The sequence below is a fragment of the Salmo salar genome, chromosome ssa16 (assembly GCF_905237065.1).
Source record: "Salmo salar chromosome ssa16, Ssal_v3.1, whole genome shotgun sequence".
NCBI lineage: Eukaryota > Metazoa > Chordata > Actinopteri > Salmoniformes > Salmonidae > Salmo > Salmo salar.
The window spans coordinates 22,838,954-22,861,639 of NC_059457.1; the positions used below are offsets into that span (position 1 = coordinate 22,838,954).

Sequence of the window (22,686 nt, forward strand, 5' to 3'; positions counted from 1 at the left end):
GTTTGTAAACAACAAGCTAGTTTTCTACCATATGTTCTTGTCAAACTGTCAACAGGGTAGCTAGCAAGCAACAAGATATGCAAAATAACAGTCTAAAAACCACTTGAGGGCAAATAAATGAGATTAGTAGACCGGTTCAAACCACCTAAGAAGGTGGTTTGAAATGTGGCTTGAAATATCCTATTCCATGTGCTTTTCAGCTGTTCAGACTGCAGGAAAATGAAACCATTCTAATCAGATGTGCAAATAAATAGGATTTGAGGCACTTCAAACTGCCAATGTGAACACGGCTAAAGAGACTCTGGCACTGAATTATCAATGATTTATAGGAAACCTAACATGGTCGTTCACCCAGCACGTCACATTTTTGTTCCTTTGGTAAAACTGTTTAGGCATACTAAATAAGAATTTGGCCCCTGGAATATAATGCAATTCTTTTAGATTTTATTCTATGTAGGTTATGTTATGGGGGGGGGGGTAGTGTTAGGACATACAGGTGACACCGACCAAGAGCTCATGACGGTGCTGGCCCTGAACTCAGCCTCGTCTCAGATCAACCCCCCCCCAGGGGCACCTGAAATCAGCTATCCCCGGTTAATGCTTGATCTCGATGAATCTAGCCCTAAAGCTCTACAAAGAACAGCTGAACAGAGGAAACGTGAGACACAGGGTGAAATGTGTGAGTAAGCAAACTGACTGATAACACAGCTCACACTGTTCCAATAGCAGTCTTTATTATTACCACCTTTTCATCTCATGTCAAGCTCTTCACAGCAACAACAGTTATGCTGACAAACACACAGTTACGAGAGAATTCCACAACAACTGATCAGAACAATCTCCACCTCTTTTCCCTTTTACCTCACAATTATGAATCTCAACAGGCATGAAGTCGGGATACAAACAGGTATACAGTCGACGGGTTAAGCTGCACAAAGTTCTTGAGCAGTGGTTCCCAACTCCAGTCATTGAGTACCCAACAGCACACATTTTTGTTGTCGCCCCGGACAAAAACCACCGGACTCAACTCAATGAGGGCCTGATGATTAGCTGACAAGTTGATTCAGGTGTGCTTGTCCGGGGCTACAATAAAAATGTGTACTGTCGGGGGGTACTGGAGGACTGGAGTTGGAAACCACCACTCTAGAGTGAAAGTGATCACACTTTAGACTTGCAACCAGGGATGGATGAAATTAAAACACGTTAGGTGGTCATGTAATTAAAAGCAGAACACGGACACTGGCTAGACTGAAGTATGAGAAGTCAGATCATCTAGGGTAGATGAATATTAGACAAGGGACATGAACAGACATGACAAAGGGGATCTGGTAAACGTACTACACTGATGGTCTGTCAAGGCACACTTGAGAAATTCACAATAACTGATAACCCCCATCTCATATTTCAACATGGATATTAATGGGTTAATGACAAATAATGTAATGTGGAGAGCATGTGTCATATTTTGCCACCTTAAAGTTAACATTTTCAACTAGTATTTTCAAATGAATATGTAGTCATTCAAACAGTTAAACTAAGCAATAGATCAAGTCAAATAAGAGCGCTTGACCTTGGAACATGAAACCAGACAGAACCACAATAAAAACAATGTATTTCCACACATGTACAATGCACTGAACGTTCAAGATTAGGCTACCTCAAATATTTCCTCTAAAAACAGTATATATAGTATAAAGTTACATTCATCACACAGAGGAGATACTCAGAGGTTGGCTTTTTCTGTTTGTATGGCTTAGTGAGGCATCATGTGCTCTTAAATCCCCAATAAAAATGGAATGGACCGCTTGGACATCAGTAACGGAGGTAATCATCTATTGAGTTTAGGCCTAATTGATATTTTGAATGCGTGAAACCAAATGGGAGGTTCAAAATAGTCGACGTTTTCTGTGGGTGGTCTCCAAAAGTATGTGCCACCATCTTTGACAGGCTGTATCTCATATGGAATTATACAATTACAACTCATTCTAAGTCTATGCTTGGAACGGTATCCCTTGCATAAATTCCATTTATATGGTTTGCACAGAATGAGAGTATAATCTTGACTATTGGCCCGCGTTCTACATGAAGAGATCTGGTAGTAGACACATCCCAAAACTGTACACTGGATTTCAGTCCAATGCTTGAAAAATTATATACTACATGTATATAAAACTGAACATCTGTTATAAAAATACTATAATCTGACTCATGGGTAAGAAATAAGTAATCCTACTTTTTCAAGCCAGAATGTAAACATGAGCATATAGGAATCTGAGCAACACCCATCCGTTCGTGTCAATGGCTGCATTTAGACAGGCATCCCATTTGATGGTTTTTTCCCCCCACTAATTGGTCTTTTGACCAATCAGATTACCTCTGGAAAAGATTTGGAATGATTGGTCAAAAGACCAATTCGTGTGTGTGTGTGTGGACTCAGAATTGGGCTGCTTGCATCTAAAGCAAAGTAGAGCAACATGGTTTAAAATGCATATTCATTTGGATGGATATGACAGATGCAAAACTGTTGGGAGGAGAGTACCTTACACATGTACAGTGCTTTCCAATATTTGTATTATTTAAAGTTTGTAATTTGTACAAAAACAATGTTAATATTATCCATGAAAGCTGCATGATTTAAAATGAGTAAACAAACATCAGGATATTTAAAAAATGTAACAAATATGACAAGTTTGAAAACAGGACACAGTCCCCTCACACTGCCTGCTCACAGCAATTACTCCAGAAACACAACTCAGACTTTACCACAATATTAATATCAGTACTGTTGATGTGACATGAGTATAAATGTAAGTATAAACATCACATTAGAAGTGTCCATCACTGCTGCACATAGCACCATAGATAACTTGCCATAGAGATGGCTATTCTCATGTTTACACAGGCATCCAATTCTGAAATTTTTCCACTCACATCAGATCTTTTTCAGAGCTGATCTGATTGTTCAAAAGACCAACTACTGAAAAAATAGATCAGAATTGGGCTGCCTGTGTAAACGCAGCCTAAGTAACAGATTTTAGGCCACATTCCAATGTCCATACTACCATATCAGAGTACATGCCCAAAACATTGCTTTATAGTAAGTGGTATGGTCGTGTGGCTATTGTAGCAGAGTTTTTGTGAAGCGGTGAGTCCCTGGTGACAATGCACGGGACAGGTACTGTGTCTATTTCACAAAGCTCTGCCCTGAACGCAGACAGTAGTGGTTCAACATCTGTCAGTACATGAACCAGAAACCAACCACAAGACAAGGTAAAACACCATCTGTTAACTTACACAGATTGTAAAATACAAGGTAAATAGTAGGCTACAGATAGCAATGTGCTGTACATTCTTCATAAAAAAATAACACGCATAAATGTATCAGACCAAAAGAATATTGTGTGTGGGGGTGTAGGCAGAGATATGAAAGCCTATGAATAGTAGCTCGTTACAATCAGAGACACACCAAAACAAACTGTGTTCTCGCTATGGAAATGACGGTATTGACAGAGACTCTGAATGGACCACTCAGTATAAATAGGCTTCAGATGAACACTTAACACAAACAATCTCATATATAACTCCAAAAATATAGTGAATAAAAAATGTATGAATGCATGGTCAATGTGTTTAAATGTATACCTTGACAACTTAAAAAAAGTATTATTTTTAAATGGACATCAACAAGTACAATGTGACTAACCATAGAAAGCCTATGGATGGATATAAGGATTTGCTGGTCACACAAAACAGTTTATAAAGTGCTTAATGTTTAAAACCACCATTCTATTCACAATGAACTGGAAAGACTTCCAAGTCCAATTCTAAAATCTCCCCAAACGCAAGTCGCACGACATATGCAAATGCTTCAAAAACACGGAAAGCCTCTGTAACCACTTGTAACAATAAGACCAGATACACACTGACTGCTGTATGACCAGATACACACTGACTGCTGTATGACCAGATACACACTGACTGCTGTATGACCAGATACACACTGACTGCTGTATGACCAGATACACACTGACTGCTGTATGACCAGATACACACTGACTGCTGTATGACCAGATACACACGGACTGCTGTATGACCAGATACACACTGACTGCTGTATGACCAGATACACACTGACTGCTGTATGACCAGATACACACTGACTGCTGTATGACCAGATACACACTGACTGCTGTATGACCAGATACACACTGACTGCTGTATGACCAGATACACACTGACTGCTGTATGACCGGACTGAAGCTTTGCCATCACAAACAAGAACAGGGCGAGACACCTTTCTCTGGCCGCCCTTCTTCCGCCCCTTTCCCTCATTAAAATCTCACCATCTCTTCTGTCTTTCTCTCTAGGTCCAACTTTCTGTATCCCTCTCTCCTTCTCCCTCCCTCCACTCTTAGGCCATCAATAACACAGTACAGCATGAAAAAGAAGAACCACTGTATAAGTTAGACTGAGGAATACAGGAGTTACTTTCCTCTGATTGAGCAAAAGGCGCAGTCACTCAACCAACTCATCCCAGCGCCTGTCCGTCTGTATGAATGCATGTGCAATCACATCAAAATATGAGCCAAGGGCACAAGAGTACATTTGATAAAAATCTTTAAAAATATCATGACATGTTCTTAGCCTAGGGGGCTCATAGCATAGTCAGACACCTCTATCCCATTCTCTGCATCTGTGGGGGGTTGTACTGTAAACAGAAGACACAACCTGTCCCAGTCTAAGAGTGGGCAGACGTCACTAGAACCCCCAGCAATGTGTCTGTGGTCCCAGTAGTGATCACTGCTTCTGTAGACTCTCCAGCAGGTCCTCCATCTTCTCCATATTCTGGGAGGTGCTCATGGACGTCTGCATGTTGGTCTGTATGGCGGTCTGTAAGCTGGTCTGCATAAGGGTTGGCAGGCTCGTTTCTATGGCAGTCTGTATATTGGTCTGCATTGCAGTATGAGTGTTTGTCTGCATTGGGGTCTGTAGGTTGGTCTGCATGGGTGTGGCTGTCTGGGCCATGTCTGAGTCCAGTAGAGACTGGATGTGGTTCGCCTGCACAGGGTTGGCGTTCTGGGGTTGGCTCTGGGCTGACAGTGTTGGACCAGAGGACGTCATCAGCTGGGAGGAATCTGAGGAGAAAGTCACAAAGATTATTTTAACATTTAAAACAATTTATACAGTACACACACACACACACACACACACACACATGTATGTATGTATACATGTATGTATACATGTATGTTGGATACATACATACATACATACATACATACATACACACACATGTAAATATTCCTCCATTACAGTCCATGATGAGTACTGATCCTGTCAGGTAAAGCAGTCTCACCATTCTGGAGGCCAAACACAAACAGGTTGGGTTGTCCTCCTGGCTGGCCAACGTTCCTGCTCACTCCCGTCTGGAACAGCTGCTCTGGGGGTCTCTGACCAGGGGAGGAGGCGGTACTCTGCAGCTCCACCACCCCCAGTCCGCTCTGCATCACAAAGATGGTCGCAGCTGCTGCAGCCTGGTTTTCTAGTTCCTGCGTAGCCATGTTGCTCTGCAGACCAGACAGAGAACCCTGTGGCAGGAACAGCTCTACCTGCTGGCTGTCAGGGTCACTGCCTGAGCTGGAGCTCACCTGCATGGGCTGCTGGCCCTGGAACAGGCCCTGCTGAGGGGGATTGATGGAGGCAGTGGTCCTCCCTACTGTGGAGCTCTGGTCCTGGAAGGACATGGGCTCTGCTGGGTCAGACTGGGCCACCCCTACCCTGATCCCGACCATGGTGGGCTGGGAGAACAGGAGGGGAGCAGGGGTGTCCTGGGAGTGAGGGGTGCTGCTGCCCATGGCGGGGCCCTGGGTACTGAAGAGGAGGGTTGGAGGCAGAGCCTGGGGGTTGAGGGAGGCGGTGCAGAGGAGCAGGTCTGTGGGCTGGGGGTGCTGGCTGGAGGACAGAGTGTTAGTCTGGAACAAGGAGCCTTGCTGAGCCATGGGAAGCTGCTGCTGGGTTTGCTGTGGTTGTGTCTGCTGGGGGGACTGCTGTTGGTCCATGGGGGTGCTCTGCTGCTGCTGGGTCTGAGGCTGGAACACTGACACAGTCTGGGGCTCACTGGCTGAAGTCTCCATGGAGGACAGGAATGCTAGTTGCTGCTGACTACCCTGGCTGGAGAGTGTGTTGGGAGAGAGGAACAGCGTGGACCCCGTGACCTGCTGCTCATGATCTAGGCTACCACTGGTCAGCACAGTCAGAGTGTTCTGGAGCAGGGCGGCCTGGACCTGGTGCTGCGGGCTGGGGGTTTCCGACAGAGGCCTGGGGGACTGGAGGAGCTGCTGGGGGGGGGAGGTGTGGGAGGGCGGCTGGTGGGGGAAGCTGGAGGTCTGGATGGTGAGCAGCTCCCCAGCCTGCTGGAGGAGAGACACAGGCTGCTGCTGCTGGGGATGAGACAAGGAGTGTATCTGGGGCTGGAGGAGCTCTGCCTGGAGCTGCTGCTGGAAGTTCTCCAACACCTGCTGCTGCTGCTGTAAGTGTTGCATGTTGCCTACTGCTTGGTTTTGTTGTTGTAGGTTGCCCAGTACTTGTTGTTGTTGCTGAAGTTGTTGATCCTGTAGCTGTATGTTGCCTAGGACCTGCTGCTGTTGAAACTGTTGATGTTGTAGTTGTTGCTGTTGTAGGTTCCCCAGTATCTGTTGTTGATCCTGTGGCTGTATTAATAATTGTGGTTGTAGCTGTATGTTGCCAAGGACTTGTTGCTGCTGTATCTGTTGTTGCTGCTGTTGCTTTATCTGTTGTTGTTGCTGTATCTGTTGCATGTTGCCAAGGATCTGCTGTTGTTGCAACTGCTGTTGTAGCTGCTGTTGTTGTGTGGCCAGAGAGCCCTCAGTGCACCCCAGTCTCAGGCTGTTCATGGTGTCCTGTACGTTTTGCTGCAGGGAGTCAGTGGAGGGCGTGGGGCTGTACAACACCGAGTTGAGTTGCTGCTGAGCCACTGCTGCCTCTAGGACCTGCTGTACCAGGCTGCTGCCCCCAGCCTGGAGCTCCCTTACTGCCCTCTCCAGCTGGGCCACCCCGTCCTGCGGAAACAGGGGAACCTGGGGGGCCTGGGAGGGGGGCGCCATTCCTACTACCATCACCCCGCGGCAGGAGTTGGAGGCCTCTTGAGGCAGGCTCTCCTGGGGGTCCCGGAGGAACTGCTGGGGTACCTCTGGGGGGACAGGGGGGAGGGTGGTAGTATCGCTGGAGACGGGGAAGGAGGTGATGGGGGAGATGTCCTGCTTCTGGATGGTGCTGAAGGGCTCCAGGGAGGGAAAGACAGGGGCACGGGGGAGGTCCACGTCCCCAGGCTGGAGGGGCATGGGGACGGGGAAGGACTCATTCCTAGGCGGGGTGCTGGAGCTCAGCTCAAGGGTCTGCTGGACTAAGATAAGGGCGTCAGAGGGTGGCTGAGGGAGGAGACAAAAAGAGAGTAATTAAATAATTTTAAATAGAGGTATTTTCTAGAATCTACACACTTCCCTGCAAGTTGGCCAATGACTCTGGATCAAGATGTCTTCTTTGATTGATACAACTAATGAGTGATGTCCCAGCCAAACCATCTGATATAAATGTACATACAAGGATCCTTGGTTAAATATGACCTGTATATTGCTCCTACCTTGAAGAGTGCTGTGGATGGGTTATTGCTGGAGACCTCCATAGGGGTGACCTCCTGTCGTTTAACCAGTTCGCCAGCAGACTGGGCAGGGTCTGAGGCCGGATAATTGATCTGGTCATGGAAGGTGCAGGCCTTGGCCAGAGAAGAACCCTCTGTCTTCACAGACATGTTCAGGGACTTATCTGCTGTAGGATAAAACAGAAACACAGTGTACTATATATATATATATACACACACACACACACCATACCATTACTCAAACCCATCCCTCCCTTCTTCAACCCATCTCTTACTCCCTTCGATCCAAACACTGAAGGAAGGTATCAGCACACACACCTGAGTCTGGGGTATACGTGAAGGGCTGGATGTCATGTGACCTCCCGGCGTTAGTAGTGATGTAGACGCCCACGGAGACAGCAGAGGATACAGACAGGCTGTGGTACGGCGGAACCGTCACCACCACATGGTTCTGGAGGAAACAGAACATTGTCAGGATTAGATCAGTCAGCGCAGGGTCCGTATGCATTCCTCATGCACCAATATCAATCTGCTACCTGATGGAACAGCTCCATGTCAATCTCTGCCTCGGCCTGCCACGAGTCATCATCTGGAAAGAAAAGGAATCAATGTCTTCTCAACATGGTCACTGTGAGGAGACGTCACAGACACCACCGAGAGAGGCAGAAAAGGATGCGAACAAAAGGAAAAGAGGACTGGGAAGAAAGGAGGAAGACAGGCAGGTTAGTGCTGGTACCTGCTGGGTTTTCCTGGAAGATGACCTTGGTTCCTTTGAGGAAGTTCTTCCCTATGATGAACAGCTCCTCTCCTCCCCTCACTGAACAGCTGTGGAGACTCTTCTTCAGGATCTCTGGCACCCCTGCTGGCTGGGCTGGGGAAGGTCACGCACACAGCAGAGTGTGAAAAATTACTGTTCTCAAAACCCTACCATTGACACTACGTGGTTGGCCAGCTTTTGTTCCAGCCTGACAAGAATATACGGAATTTAATGAACATCAAACAAGCACATACAAATGTACTGTTGTCTGGGTAACCAGTTATTTGTGTTTGTATGAATAGGGCGATAGTTGGTTGACTCACTGCAGAGGATGGGTGACGAGGTGGTCTGTAGGGTTAGGACAGACCCATCAGGCTGGGGGATGTTGACCCTGAATGCCAGCCTGGCCCGGGTGCTCTTCTTCTTGGACCCGGCCACTCCTATACGAGCCTCCACGTCTGCGTTACGCAGCTTCAGGATCCCCACACAATCAACCCTGTCAAGATTCAACGTTCCAGAACGTTCAGATGATGAAACAAACAACACCACACTGATATTTCAATGTTCCTTAACTCAATGGATGAGTCCCTTACGCAAGTGACATGGCGCTGCTGGGCTCCAGAGGGACCTCTATGACGGTGGTTCCCTCGATGTCCACCTCCTTGCAGGCCGTAGTGTTGCGTCCTGTCACCCTGCAGGCCTGGTAGAACCCATGAGGCTTCACTCTGCCTGTGTCACTGGCCACAAACACCTGCAGCATCACCGGCTCACTGACACCCTCTAACTGGAGAGAGAAATGGGAGAAGATGGTGAGTACAGTCATGGCCAGAAGTTTTGAGAACGACACAAATGTTAATTTTCAAAGTCTACTGCCTCAGTTTGTATGATGGCAATTTGCATATACTCCAGAATGTTATGAAGAGTGATCAGATGAATTCCAATTAATTGCAAAGTCCCTCTTTGCATGCAAATGAACTGAATCCCCCAAAAACATTTCCGCTGCATTTCAGCCCTGCCACAAAAGGACCAGCTGACGTCACGTCAGTGATTCTCTCGTTAACACAGGTGTGAGTGTTGACGAGGACAAGGCTGGAGATCACTCTGTCATGCTGATTGAGTTCGAATAACAGACTGGAAGCTTCAAAAGGAGGGTGGTGCTCGGAATCATTGTTCTTCCTCTGTCAATCATGGTTACCTGCAAGGAAACACGTGCCGTCATCATTGCTTTGCACAAAAAGGGCTTCACAGGCAAGGATATTGCTGCCAGTAAGATTGCACCTAAATCAACCATTTATTGGATCATCAAGAACTTCAAGGAGAGCGGTTCAATTGTTGTGAAGAAGGCTTCAGGGCGCCCAAGAAAGTCCAGCAAGCGCCAGGACCGTCTCCTAAAGTTGGATCGGGGCACCACCAGTACAGAGCTTGCTCAGGAATGGCAGCAGGCAGGTGTGAGTGCATCTGCACGCACAGTGAGGTGAAGACTTTTGGAGGATGGCCTGGCATCAAGAAGGGCAGCAAAGAAGCCACTTCTCTCCAGGAAAAACATCAGGGACAGACTGATATTCTGCAAAAGGTACAGGGATTGGACTGCTGAGGACTGGGGTAAAGTCATTTTCTCTGATGAATCCCCTTTCAAATTGTTTGGGGCATCTGGAAAAAAGCTTGTCCGGAGAAGACAAGGTGAGCGCTACCATCAGTCCTGTGTCATGCCAACAGTAAAGCATCCTGAGACCAGTCATGTGTGAGGTTGCTTGTCAGCCAAGGGAGTGGGCTCACTCACAAATTTGCCTAAGAACACAGCCAAGAATAAAGAATGGTACCAACACATCCTCCGAGAGCAACTTCTCCCAACCATCCAGGAACAGTTTGGTGACGAACAATGCCTTTTCCAGCATGATGGAGCACCTTGCCATAAGGCAAAAGTGATAACTAAGTGGCTCGGGGAACAAAACATCGATATTTTGGTTCCATGGCCAGGGAACTCCCCAGACCTTAATCCCATTGAGAATGTGTGGTCAATCCTCAAGAGGCGGATGGAAAAACTCCAAGCATTGATTATGCAAGAATAGGCTGCCATCAGTCAGGATGTGGCCCGAAGTTAATTGACAGCATGCCAGGGTGGAATGCAGAGGTCTTGAAAAAGGGTAAATATTGACTCGTTGCATCAACTTCATGTAATTGTCAATAAAACCCTTTGACACTTATGAAATGCTTGTAATATACTAATATACTTCGTATTCCATAGTAACATCTGACAAAAATATCTAAAGACACTGAAGCAGCAAACTTTGTGAAAATTAATATTTGTGTCATTCTCAAAACTTTTGGCCACGACTGTAGAGTGCAACACAGCTCAACCCAACATAGCACAATTGTCTACGACTAACCAATGGTATATATTTATTTATTTATTTATTAAGTGTCTCTCACCTTGACCGTGGGGAAGCCCTGTTGGGTGCGGTCTTTGACAGAGCCGCGGCTGCCCTCGGTCAGGTAGCGTGCCCGGTGCTGGGTCTCTGGCTGCACCAGGATCTTCAGCTCCTTGCCCTCACTCTTCTGGGGACACTGACCTGACAGCAGGCCTCCCTTCAGCAGGCACCCAGCCTCCAGAGAACTGAAGAGCACACAACATACTTCACTCAGAGGACCGCTTTACTAGGTCTCCAGGTGATGACGCTGCTTTGCTTTGTGTGCAACAGAGTCAATGGTATGGCAACTTAAATCCTCATGCTCTTAGCAAAGGCACCTAAAAAGGAGACTAGCATTCTATTCAACCAACCTGGGTTTGGGGCTGGCCTTGTCTGGGCCCAGCTGAGACAGGACAAAGTGTGGGGCCGTGGCGCTGTCTGCATCAAACACGTCCATGCTGTCCTCTGGGGGGTGCAGGCTTGGCCCCGGGCCGCTGGCGGGGGGTGCGTTTACGGGACTTGCGGGGCACCTCTGTGTTGTCGTTGTAGGAGCTGGAGCTGATCAGGCTGAAGTTGGAGGCCGAGTCGTCAGCCCAGATGCTGCTGCTGTGTTCTGAGTCTGGCCCTGCTGGCCCGGCCGGGGCTGGATCCTCCTGGCAGGACATACTGCTGTCATCAAACAGGTCCTCCGGAGGGGGGGAGATGCTCAACACTGGCCTTCGCTTAGAGGGGGTGTTCTGGGGCTGCTGCTGGGATCCCACCCCCCCCTGCCCCTGGGTCTCCTCCTGTTCCAGAGCTGGTCCCACTGCCGCCTCCACCTTCAGGGGCAGACAGAGCTCCCTCCACCCCTTGCCTCTCTGATCCTTCTGGGGCTCCGGACCCCTCTCTGGGGGCCCCACTGGGATGGTGGTGGAGGAGAGGAGGCTGGAACTGGTCCATGGCCGAGGTAGAGGGGTCCGAGCTGGGGCCTCCCGTGGCCAAAGAGGATGGACAAGGGCTGGATGAGGTGGCTGGATGGCGTGTGGACCGATCACATTGTTAGTATGGATGTCAATACAGAGCAGGCTATTCACGCAGCTGAATTTGTGCATGATTTGTCCAGAGTTTTCCCTCTTCCCAACTCTAAATTCATTAGACGTTGTTTGTGTGGCTAAATGCCCTCACTGTGCATGCCAGAGTTCTCTGGTGTCAGGCAAATTTTCTGAAGTTAAAGTTGAGAATGGTACAAATAGGCCCCAATCGAATGCTCCGTAATCAAAACTTGCTCACAAAAGAAATAGTTAAAATCAGTGACAAAACAGACATGCTTTGTTTACTAAAAACTAAAGCAAGCTTTTAAAATTGTTACATACATTGCCCCAAAAAATAAAAACATCTGGTCAGTCAGACTTTCCTCTTAACAGACAAATTTGCAGATTAATGATACGGTGTCAAATTAAATGTAGAGGGGGGCTAGAGCAGTTTGTGCATACAATAGTAGGCCTATACAGCAGCTGGTGCATACAGCATTGGGCCTATACAGCAATCTGAGCATGCCAATTGGAGGATTGGGTTGGGACTGAGCGTAGCCATGGCAACAGAATAAACAAGGCTCTGACCTATGGAGCAGTGACCTGCAGGCCATTTTATATGCAGATGCCCCCTGCCTCAGAGGGAGGGAACTTCCTGCAATACAAATGAGACAGCCAATGAGCAACAAGAGAGCTGATCAGACATGACTCAATTTCCTGGCAATCAGCAAATTGGGTCAATTAAATACTGTGTGAGGATAGCTGATCCTTTTTATTTTAAGTGTCTTTGGATAAAATGATGATGCATGTAGTGCTTGCTCGGGCTAGCATGAAGCCAGCTCTCCAACTATGAAAGTGAGCTTCTGGTAGAAGCTGGCCCTAACCACAGATCTAGAATCAGATTACCCTAGCCTGTACATGTATGGCATGACAAGAGTCAGAGGAGCTGGCTAAAACACATATAGATCTGGGACCAGTCTACCCTACACCCAAATCCTAACAGTTACCATTAAAGGGGTTGAGAATTAACTGAGCCTCTACCAGTGGTTATAGGGTCAACTTCAACCTAATCCTGTGTCATTGTGCACAATGACAGCTGTCACATGACTACTGTGTTCAGTCAGTCAGCTTCCTCTGCTAAATGGTGTGAATACGTTATCTACTTCCTCAGAGTCAGATTAACTTGTGGATACCATTTTTATGCCTCTGTGTCCAGTATGAAGGAAGTTAGAGGTCGTTTTGCAAGCCAATGCTAGCTAACTACTGTTAGAACAATAACTGGAAGTCTATGGTATCTGCTAGCATGCTTGCTAATACCCATGGACTTCCAGTCATTGCGCTAACGCTAGTTAGCAACTTCCTTCAAATCGCATGCTGATGGAACACTACATATTGTTTTTCTGATCTAATATAAATGACATCTCTTGAGATATTTTCTTTATGCTGGTCTACATGGTGTGTGTAATCTCATCTTCACAGAAAGTCTATCGCAGACAGTTCAGATCCAGACAGGCGTGCTAATTCAGAAGTGCTAAAAGGACACAATAATTGCTTTGCTAATTATAGCCTAGCTCTTTTCACCTCTTCTCATCATCTAAGAATAAAATGAAAACTAACAATAGAAACTGACAGTAAAGGTTGTCTCTAGTGCTTGGGCTAATTTACATCGCTCCATCTAAGAGATGAAAATGTAGGACAATGGAAAGAAAACAAAACTATTTTTATTCCAATTTTGATTAGACACAAGAGACAGATTGCAAGCAAATACTAGCCTAATATGACTTTAGCTATAGGCTAATGTAAATAAAATGTTAGATTATATTTATATATAAATAAACCAGGGCCATGTTCGTTCATTCAAACAAAACAATATTTATTCCCAATCTCTCGCACCTGTCCTGACTACAGTAACCATGGCCCACAATTGAAGGCTCAATTTCCCAGAATACACCACCACTAGCACCAACTGCCCCACAGGCACTCAGCAGGAACGGTGGAAGTAGACTAGCGTGAAGTTGTCCACTAGACACTGAACTAAGGTCAGTCTTATGTTCTGCCCCCTAATGATCTAGGTGAGTATACAGAGTGAAGAGCTTACCTGAGGCCATGGCTGCAGAAGGGGGCAGTCCGGCCTCTCCCCCACTCTTCTGGCTCATGGTGGGTGTGTCTGTCTGGGAGGAGGACGACTGCAGCTGGAGCTCCTTAGGGAGGAGGTCATACACAGACTCTGGTGAGGAGGAGAGAAATCAGGGGTTTGTTAGTGCACCAAAAACCACCAGCAACCAACTAGTTACTGTTTTAATAGTGGGAGGTCACCTGGTTGCTAAGAAACACAACCCATAGACACCCTGACATGGATATCTGTCGTGAATGTGCAGTTTATCCATCCATCATATGCAGCCTATCAAGCAGTCATCTAATCTGCCTGTGATACAGTCATCGCCAACAGCATAGTGAGACAGACACAATCTCTGGCTCTGGGATGTCAGCCCTGCTGCTAGAGAGACACACACACACAAAGAGCTGCACTACAACCACTGCGGGAGGAGGGGGGGAAACAAGGACTTCCAGCCAGCATACGGTACAGTACAGCACTCATGTTCTGCTTCATCCAATTAATTTTTCAAATGTCTCGACTACGCTCACGAAACGTACAACGGCCTACATTAGGATTAGCCTGCCTGCTACCGGGCAAGTGTGACTTTCTTGTAACACCACCACCCTCTGTGGTCATGGTCTCTGTTGGTATGTGTCTATTGTGTTCTGTTCCACTGAGTTGGCGTGAGAGAGTGGGCCTTTGTGAATGGTGATGGAGGGATGACCAACTAGCATGACCTCAGCCTTGTGTGAGTCACACTAACGACTGTCAGGTCAGGGCCCAGTGCAGGAGCTGCTCCACTGGCACTCTCTCATTTACTCTCGCCTACACTTCCACACTCCCCTCTCTCATTTACTCTCGCCTACACTTCCACACTCCCCTCTCTCATTTACTCTCGCCTACACTTCCACACTCCCCTCTCTCATTTACTCTCGCCTACACTTCCACACTCCCCTCTCTCATTTACTCTCGCCTACACTTCCACACTCCCCTCTCTCATTTACTCTCGCCTACACTTCCACACTCCCCTCTCTCATTTACTCTCGCCTACACTTCCACACTCACCTCTCTCATTTACTCTCGCCTACACTTCCACACTCACCTCTCTCATTTACTCTCGCCTACACTTCCACACTCACCTCTCTCATTTACTCTCGCCTACACTTCCACACTCACCTCTCTCATTTACTCTCACCTACACTTCCACACTCACCTCTCGTTTTCCATAGTAGCTGGGGTCTGCTAATTTTCTATGGAAATTAGACATTTGCAAAAGCCCTACTGTTTGCATAAGGCTAAGACATCAACAGGAAAAAAATGTGATTGGTGAAGATTTTGAAAGAGAGATCGGCTAAGCCTATTAATACACTACCCTACGTATTTATTTGGACAGTGAAGCTAAAATGTTTAATTTGGCTCTACTCCAGCCTTTTGGATTAGAGGTCAAATTTTTCATGAGGCGACAGTACAGAATGTCATACATATTTTGTTTTACCATTTAGAAATGACATCACTATGTATCTAGTCCACCCATTTGCAAGTGTCTTAAGTATTTTGACAGATTTACTTTGTGTATTAAAAGATCAAAAGGTTAGCATTTGGTCCCATATTCCTAGAACGCAGTGACTACATCAAGCTTGTGACTACAAACCTATTGGATGCATCTGCACTTTGTTTTGGTTGCGTTTTGAATCATCTTGCGCCCAATAGAAATTAAATGGTAAATAATGTATTGTCACATTTTGGGGTCACTTTTATTGTAAATATGAATAGAACAGGTTTTTGAATACTTCTACATTAATGTGCATGCTACCATGACTACAGATAATGATACATGAATCGTGAAAAATGAGTGAGAAGACATGCTAACCTTGCACCATTATCAATAACAGGGGAGGTTAGCAGGTCTTGAGGGTATGATATTTACAGCTGAAGTGGGAAGTTTGCATACACTTAGGTTGGAGTCATTAAAACTCGTTTTTCAACCACTCCACAAATTTCTTGTTAACAAACTATAGTTTTGACAAGTCGGTTAGGACATCTACTTTGTGCATGACAAGTAATTTTTTCATCAATTGTTTACAGACAGATTATTTCACTTATAATTCACTGTATCACAATTCCAGTGGGTCAGAAGTTTACATACACTAAGTTGACTGTGCATTTAAACAGCTTGGAAAATTCCAGAAAATTATGTCAAGGCTTTAGAAGCTTCTGCTAGGCTAATTGACATCATTTGAGTCAATTGGAGGTGTACCTGTGGATGTTTTTCAAGGCCTACCTTCAAACTCAGTGCCTCTTTGCTTGACATCATGGGAAAATCAAAAGAAATCAGCCAAGACCTCAGAAAAGAAATTGTAGACCTTCACAAGTTTGGTTCATCCTTGGGAGCAATTTCCAAACGCCTGAAGGTACCACGTTCATCTGTACAAACAATAGTACGCAAGTATAAACACCATGGGACCACGCAGCCGTCATACCACTCAGGAAGGAGACGCGTTCTGTCTCCTAGAGATGAACGTACTTTGGTGCGAAAAGTGCAAATCAATCCCAAAACAACAGCAAAGGACCTTGTGAAGATGCTGGAGGAAACAGGTTCAAAAGTATCTATATCCACAGTAAAACGAGTCCTATATCAACATAACCTGAAAGGCCGCTCAGCAAGGAATAAGCCACTGCTCCAAAACCACCATAAAAAAGACATACTACAGTTTGCAACTGCACACGGGGACAAAGATCGTACTTTTTGGAGAAATGTTCTCTGGTCTGATGAAAACAAATAACTGTTTGGCCATAATGACCATCGTTATGTTTGGAGGAAAAGGTGGAGGCTTGCAAGCCGAAGAACGCCATCCCAACCGTGAAGCACGGGGGTGAAAGTATCATGTTGTGGGGGTGCTTTGCTGCAGGAGGGACTGGTGTACTTCACAAAATAGATGGCATCATGAGGCAGGAAAATTATGTGAATATATTGAAGCAACATCTCAAGACATCAGTCAGGAAGTTAAAGCTTGGTCGCAAATGGGTCTTCCAAATGGACAATGACCCCAAGCATACTTCCAAATTTGTGGCAAAATGGCTTAAGGACAACAAACTCAAAGTATTGGAGTGGCCATCACAAAGCCCTGACCTCAATCCCATAGCAAATTTGTGGGCAGAACTGAAAAAGCGTGTGCGAGCAAGGAGGCCTACAAACCTGACTCAGTTACAGCTCTGTCAGGAGGAATGGGACAAAATTCACCCAACTTATTGTAGGAAGCTTGTGGAAGGCTACCTATAACATTTTGACCCAAGTTAAACAATTTAAAGGCAATGCTACCAAATACTAATTGAGTGTATGTAAACTTCTGACCCACTGGGAATGTGATGAAAGAAATAAAAGCTGAAATAAATCACTCTCTCTACTATTATTCTGACATTTCACATTCTTAAAATAAAGTGGTGATCCTAACTGACCTAAGACAGGGATTTTTTACTAGGATTAAATGTCAGGAATGGTGAAAAACTGAGTTGAAATGTAGTTGGCTAAGGTGTATGTAAACTTCCGACTTCAACTGTGTGTGTCTAAAGTTCTCTAATCCTTATTCACGTTTCATTCATGACTGATTATCTGTAATCATGATAGCATCCACATTATTAATGTAGAAGTGTTCAGGAACATATTCAATTTGTATTTACAATTAAAGTGACTCAAATGACAATACATTACCATTAATTTATATTGGGCACAACAATAAATAAGAAAGTTAGAGGCATAAATATCATAAACCCCCCCCCCCCCCAAAAACGCTAACCTCCCCTGTTATTGGTAACGTGAAGAGGTTAGCATGTTTTCGGGGATATAATCTTTGTGCCTTTAACTTTCTCACTCATCATTATTCACAATTCATTCATGATTATCCATAATCATGGTAGCATCTAGATTAACTTTCAGAAACATATTCTATTACAATAAAAGTGACTCCAAAATGACAATACATTATTACCATTCATGTGTTTTGGGCACAACATAATCCGACACACAACCAAAACAAACTGCATATGCATCCAACAAGTTTGCAGTCACACGCTTGACGTAGTCCTTGTGTGCTAGGAATATGGGACCAAATACTCAACTTTTGACCAAACTTAATACACTATATGTGAATTTGTCCAAATACTTATGACGCCTTGGAGACTAGATACATAAAGTGCTGTCATTTCTAAACGCTTCACCACATAAGAATGAAGATTCCATCAAATTAAAGCTGACAGTCTGCACTTAATCTCATACTCATTGTATCATTACCAAATCACACTGCTGGAGTACAGAGCCAAAAACAACAAAAACAAGCTGTCCAAATACTTTTGGACCTCAATGTATTTAGGGGAGTGTACTCTATGTGAAGCAGTACATTATAACAATTCTCTTCGATTAGCCTAGGCCTACAAGTCAGCCAAGTCCTGCATCCATCCCCTATTACAATCCGATTACCTCACCACATACTGTATGTTATGTAGCTGGCTACACACTGCTCACATTACGTTAGCTTTGAAGCTGTGCCAAGCCAATGGTCAGACTTATTGTTCGCAGCTGGCCCTTTGCTTTGATGACACAGAAATATGTTGGTCCACAAGCAGACGCCAAGAATCCACCACAGTCTCTTGCAATGCCCTGGCTTCTAACATGCATCCTAAACTCATAGGTAATCTTGCATGCTAGACTTCACAGCTACAGAGTATGCAATATTTAGACACACGTCTGGTTCTATGAGATTAACGCAGAGTAAAGACAAAGATCCCATCCACTCCGCAGTCTATACTTACATGGCAAAATCAAAGCCAGACATTGAAATACAATAGGCTGCCTATGTCATGGATAGCATGTCCTTGATCAATCCATGATGATGATATAAGGATGTAGCCAGTCTACAAACAGTAAACCACTAGAGATGTGTTCATTAGAAGTGTTTATGAAGCAGCAAGACTGTTATCGTCCTCAGCCAATTACTGTCATAAATAGGCTACACACACACGTCATCACGTCAGAGCAGCACCATATGGCCAGCTCCTGTTAGCATGGCATGCCCACTAATACACTGGCTCATTAGTGTAACACACACAGGGTCCGGGCAGATGTCTGAACCATTGTGTCAGGAGGCAGGTAGTCCATGCACAGAGTATCTGTGAACTCTGGTGAGAGACCAAGTTCAGAGAAAACAAAAATAAACATTTTGAGTGAAGCCTAAGTCAGCCTACATGTGGTGAGAAAACAGCAGTAGTGCTTCACTGCAAGCCCAGCTAGGCCTAGATGACTAGCCAACAACGAATAAGAGCGAGGTCCAAAACCACTAGCAAACCTCATGCACCAAGACAGCGCAGTGTACATTTTTACTTTATAGTTTCGCATGGCAGCCATATCTGCCACCTGTAGAAGGTCTTTAAACTGACCCCCCCAGGCTTTAATCACTTCCAGACACAGCTGGACTGAAAGAGTAGTGGACTGAGCAGAGAGGACAATGGAGCCTGTTCATAGCACAGTGTTGTCACAAGAGCAGCCATGACTCAGTCAGCACCAACCAGCCACCACATCAACTGGCCAAGTAGCTAGATAATATAGCTACTGTATCATGTCATATAACTCATTCTGGGTAGATCATGATTTAAACATTCCATCCACTTCACTCTACTTCACTTTTGACAAGGCCTGCCAATGAATTAAGGTGAACTTGGCATAAACACACCCACCCACACAGCATGTGCAAGCACACAAAGATTATTATTTTTTAGATGTGATACGTTTTATGACTGCTGCAAGATTAATTGCATCTCTGATGACATTCAAGTTCTGAATCTAATAAGGCCACTTTCACTCATCTGAAACAATCAGAACCAGCTTATAACCTGCTAAGTGCCCAAATGCTTGCCAAAGTTCTAGTTTGATTCTCAGTATTTGGTTTGCCTAAGGCAATGGGGGTGGCTAAGGATAGCAGCTAGCCAGCAGATCCAACCCGCTTGCTTACAGCTGCACTAGGGTCGGACAGACTTCCTGAGTAGATTAAGACACCTTTAGAGCTGGCGCGAGATGTCTCGGAAAATGTACATCAATCCAGGGATGAAAAATGCATTGTGCTGTAGCATTATCCTAACTGTTACATACTGTCCTTCTCATCCTCATACTAAGCGGGAGAGGCTATATGAACACGCCTGGTTCCCAAAATGAATGGTGTATGTTGCGCAGCTGAAAGTCGAGTTTGGAGACGAATAAATTCAGATCAGTCAATCGTCCTGATAAGCTCTTCCCAAGCTAATGTGTGTTGACTAGCTGACAACAGCAGCAGCATGGCGCTAGTTAAAACTTGCAAAAGAAAGTGATGTTTATTTTGATGGGCGAGGAAGAAATAACTGAAGTCACCATGTGGATTTGGTCACCATCTCCAATGTTCCATCCCACTTGATTTTATTTCAAATAGGATAGCAGCCTACACGAGAAATAACCTGTAATATTGGTAGTAGTCATCTAGAAGTCACCGTGATACAGTCTACACTGCTCAATGGGCAGAGTTTGCGCTGCAAGCCGACAACACGGGGGACAGTGTCCTTCGCTCCCGCTTGTTGCTGTAAGGAGAGGGAAGTTGCTAGATATTGTAGCCAATATCAGGCCAGGGTGACAGGTAAAGCACATTTATTATAGTGATCATCACCGAAAATGTATAACTACGGCATTAATGTCAAACATTGCTGATAAAAATGATTCTGAACACTCCCAAGTCCCAATTTTGGCAGACAAGTTTCAAATTCTTGAAGTTTCTAGACACAAGCCTGAACTAGCTAGCTGGGAAGGGCTCATGAGTACGACTGACTGAACTGACTGGACCGAATCCGTTCGTCTCCACTCTCGCTGTGCAACAAACGCCATCAATCTGGGCACCAAGCATGTCCGTGTAGCGGCAGCCACAGCAGAGATTTTGGAATGGCAGTGTCAGCCAAATCAGCTCCTTTGTTGTTCAACACCATGTGCCATTCAAAATGGCTGCTATGGCTTCTGCTATCTAGTACGAGGACGAAAACGGCAGTTTAATTAAACTAGCAGTCGTTCAGTCTCGGTGTAACAGTTGGGATAATGGGACAATTCAGATTACAATGCATTTCAACTTTTTCCAAGACATATCTCACGCTGGCTCTGTGGTGTCTTGGTGTTTTCACACTTGGTCCTTTTCAGCTAAATCGGTTCCCTTTTTAGTGCAATGTGAACACAAAACTGTCCAGATTCACTTGTCATTATTTCCACACCAAACACTATAGGCTACTGCAGAACCATTTCCCATGCCATAGGCCCTCACATTAGTCCCACAAACTAAAAAGTTCAATTAAAGCATGATTAATTATGCTATTATTCTTCTGCCATTTATCCGATTACCAGTCATTTATACATGTAAATATTATAATTTGATTCTAATTAGTATGTCTTATTTTGCAACTAAATGTAAACTATTAGCTTCCAAAATGTATGAAGGTACATCCCTGGCTGTCCGATAACAGGTTCTGATGGTATGGCTTGTCCAGCACTGTGCATTTACCCAGAGTGCATTGAGTGAATGTTGAAAAAAGATCTCAGTTCCTTTCAAAACATAGCAAAGTGAATGCAAAGAGGACTGTCCACAAAAATGTTGAACTGTCAAGAAAATCCTAATTCAAAGGCAAGAGCAGTGTGAATAAAGTTTTTTTTTTCTTTTTTTTCCCCCCACACTCGAGTACACTTTAAAGAGGACTGAGATCAGTTATTTTAAAAAAGAGGACTATACCTGAAAACACCCTTTAATTTACACAGAAAGCCTGTCCGACGCTAGTGCAGCTGTATTCAAGCGGGCCGGATCTGCTGACTAGATGGCTAACTAAAACAGCTTAACTAAAGACTGCTAGCTAAATAGCTAGCGAACAATCGTGACAAATTCAGCAAGCAATCGAGGGGTTTGTGACAATGCAACCTGTACCTAACGTTTAGATACTGTAACCATGGCATAGTCATGGGGGAACCGAACCACGAGTGTACCGGGGGAAAACAATAACACAACACGCCTCCTGCTGCTCCCTAACGTTAGCTGCTAGTTGGTCCATCATGCACTCATTAGTTAACTAGCTAGCTATAAGCAAAACTAGCTGCTAGCTAACGTTAGCTATCTAGCCAACTAACGTGATCTATCCGTTCATCAGTCCTAGTCCAAAACAATGGCAATACAATACAAAGGCAGCCATGTCATAACATGTATAGAAGTCTTACCTTTAGAGTAAAGGGATTTGGGGGAATTAAGGTCGAGATCAGCGCTGAGGAGGGATATAAAATCAGAGGGCATCGCAGCGCTTCATGGAGGGAGGCGTAGCGGACGCCCTCTAACAGTACTATGGATCAAAACGAAGCCAGCCAGCTAACGTTAGTGAGCAATGAATAAAAATAAATAAAAAATGTCTACAAACAGGCAATATTGGGTCTGGGGGGGGGGGCAAATAGTGTTAAGCAATAAAAGTTTAATAGCCCCAGACAGCAAACGTGTTTCGCGCTAATAAACGGTAATGTTGTATTTTATGCCTAGACTCACAGTTGCTATGCTAATGCCGCGTTCACGTGTTATCGGAAATTCTCAGTTCCTACTGAGAAGGGGGAAGCTGAAGCCCAATATGGCGACCGGAGTACAGACACACAAGGCGAGGCGTGGCTTAACATGGCCACGCCCCCAAGATGGGACCAGAGATGGGGT

The 22,686-nt window shown here is 45.2% G+C and overlaps 1 pseudogene; it reads right to left on the bottom strand.

The window, feature by feature from the left end:
• Positions 1 to 712: 712 nt before the first annotated feature.
• LOC106573386 (nuclear factor of activated T-cells 5-like) lies at positions 713 to 22,442 on the bottom strand (annotated as a pseudogene).
• Positions 22,443 to 22,686: the final 244 nt, after the last annotated feature.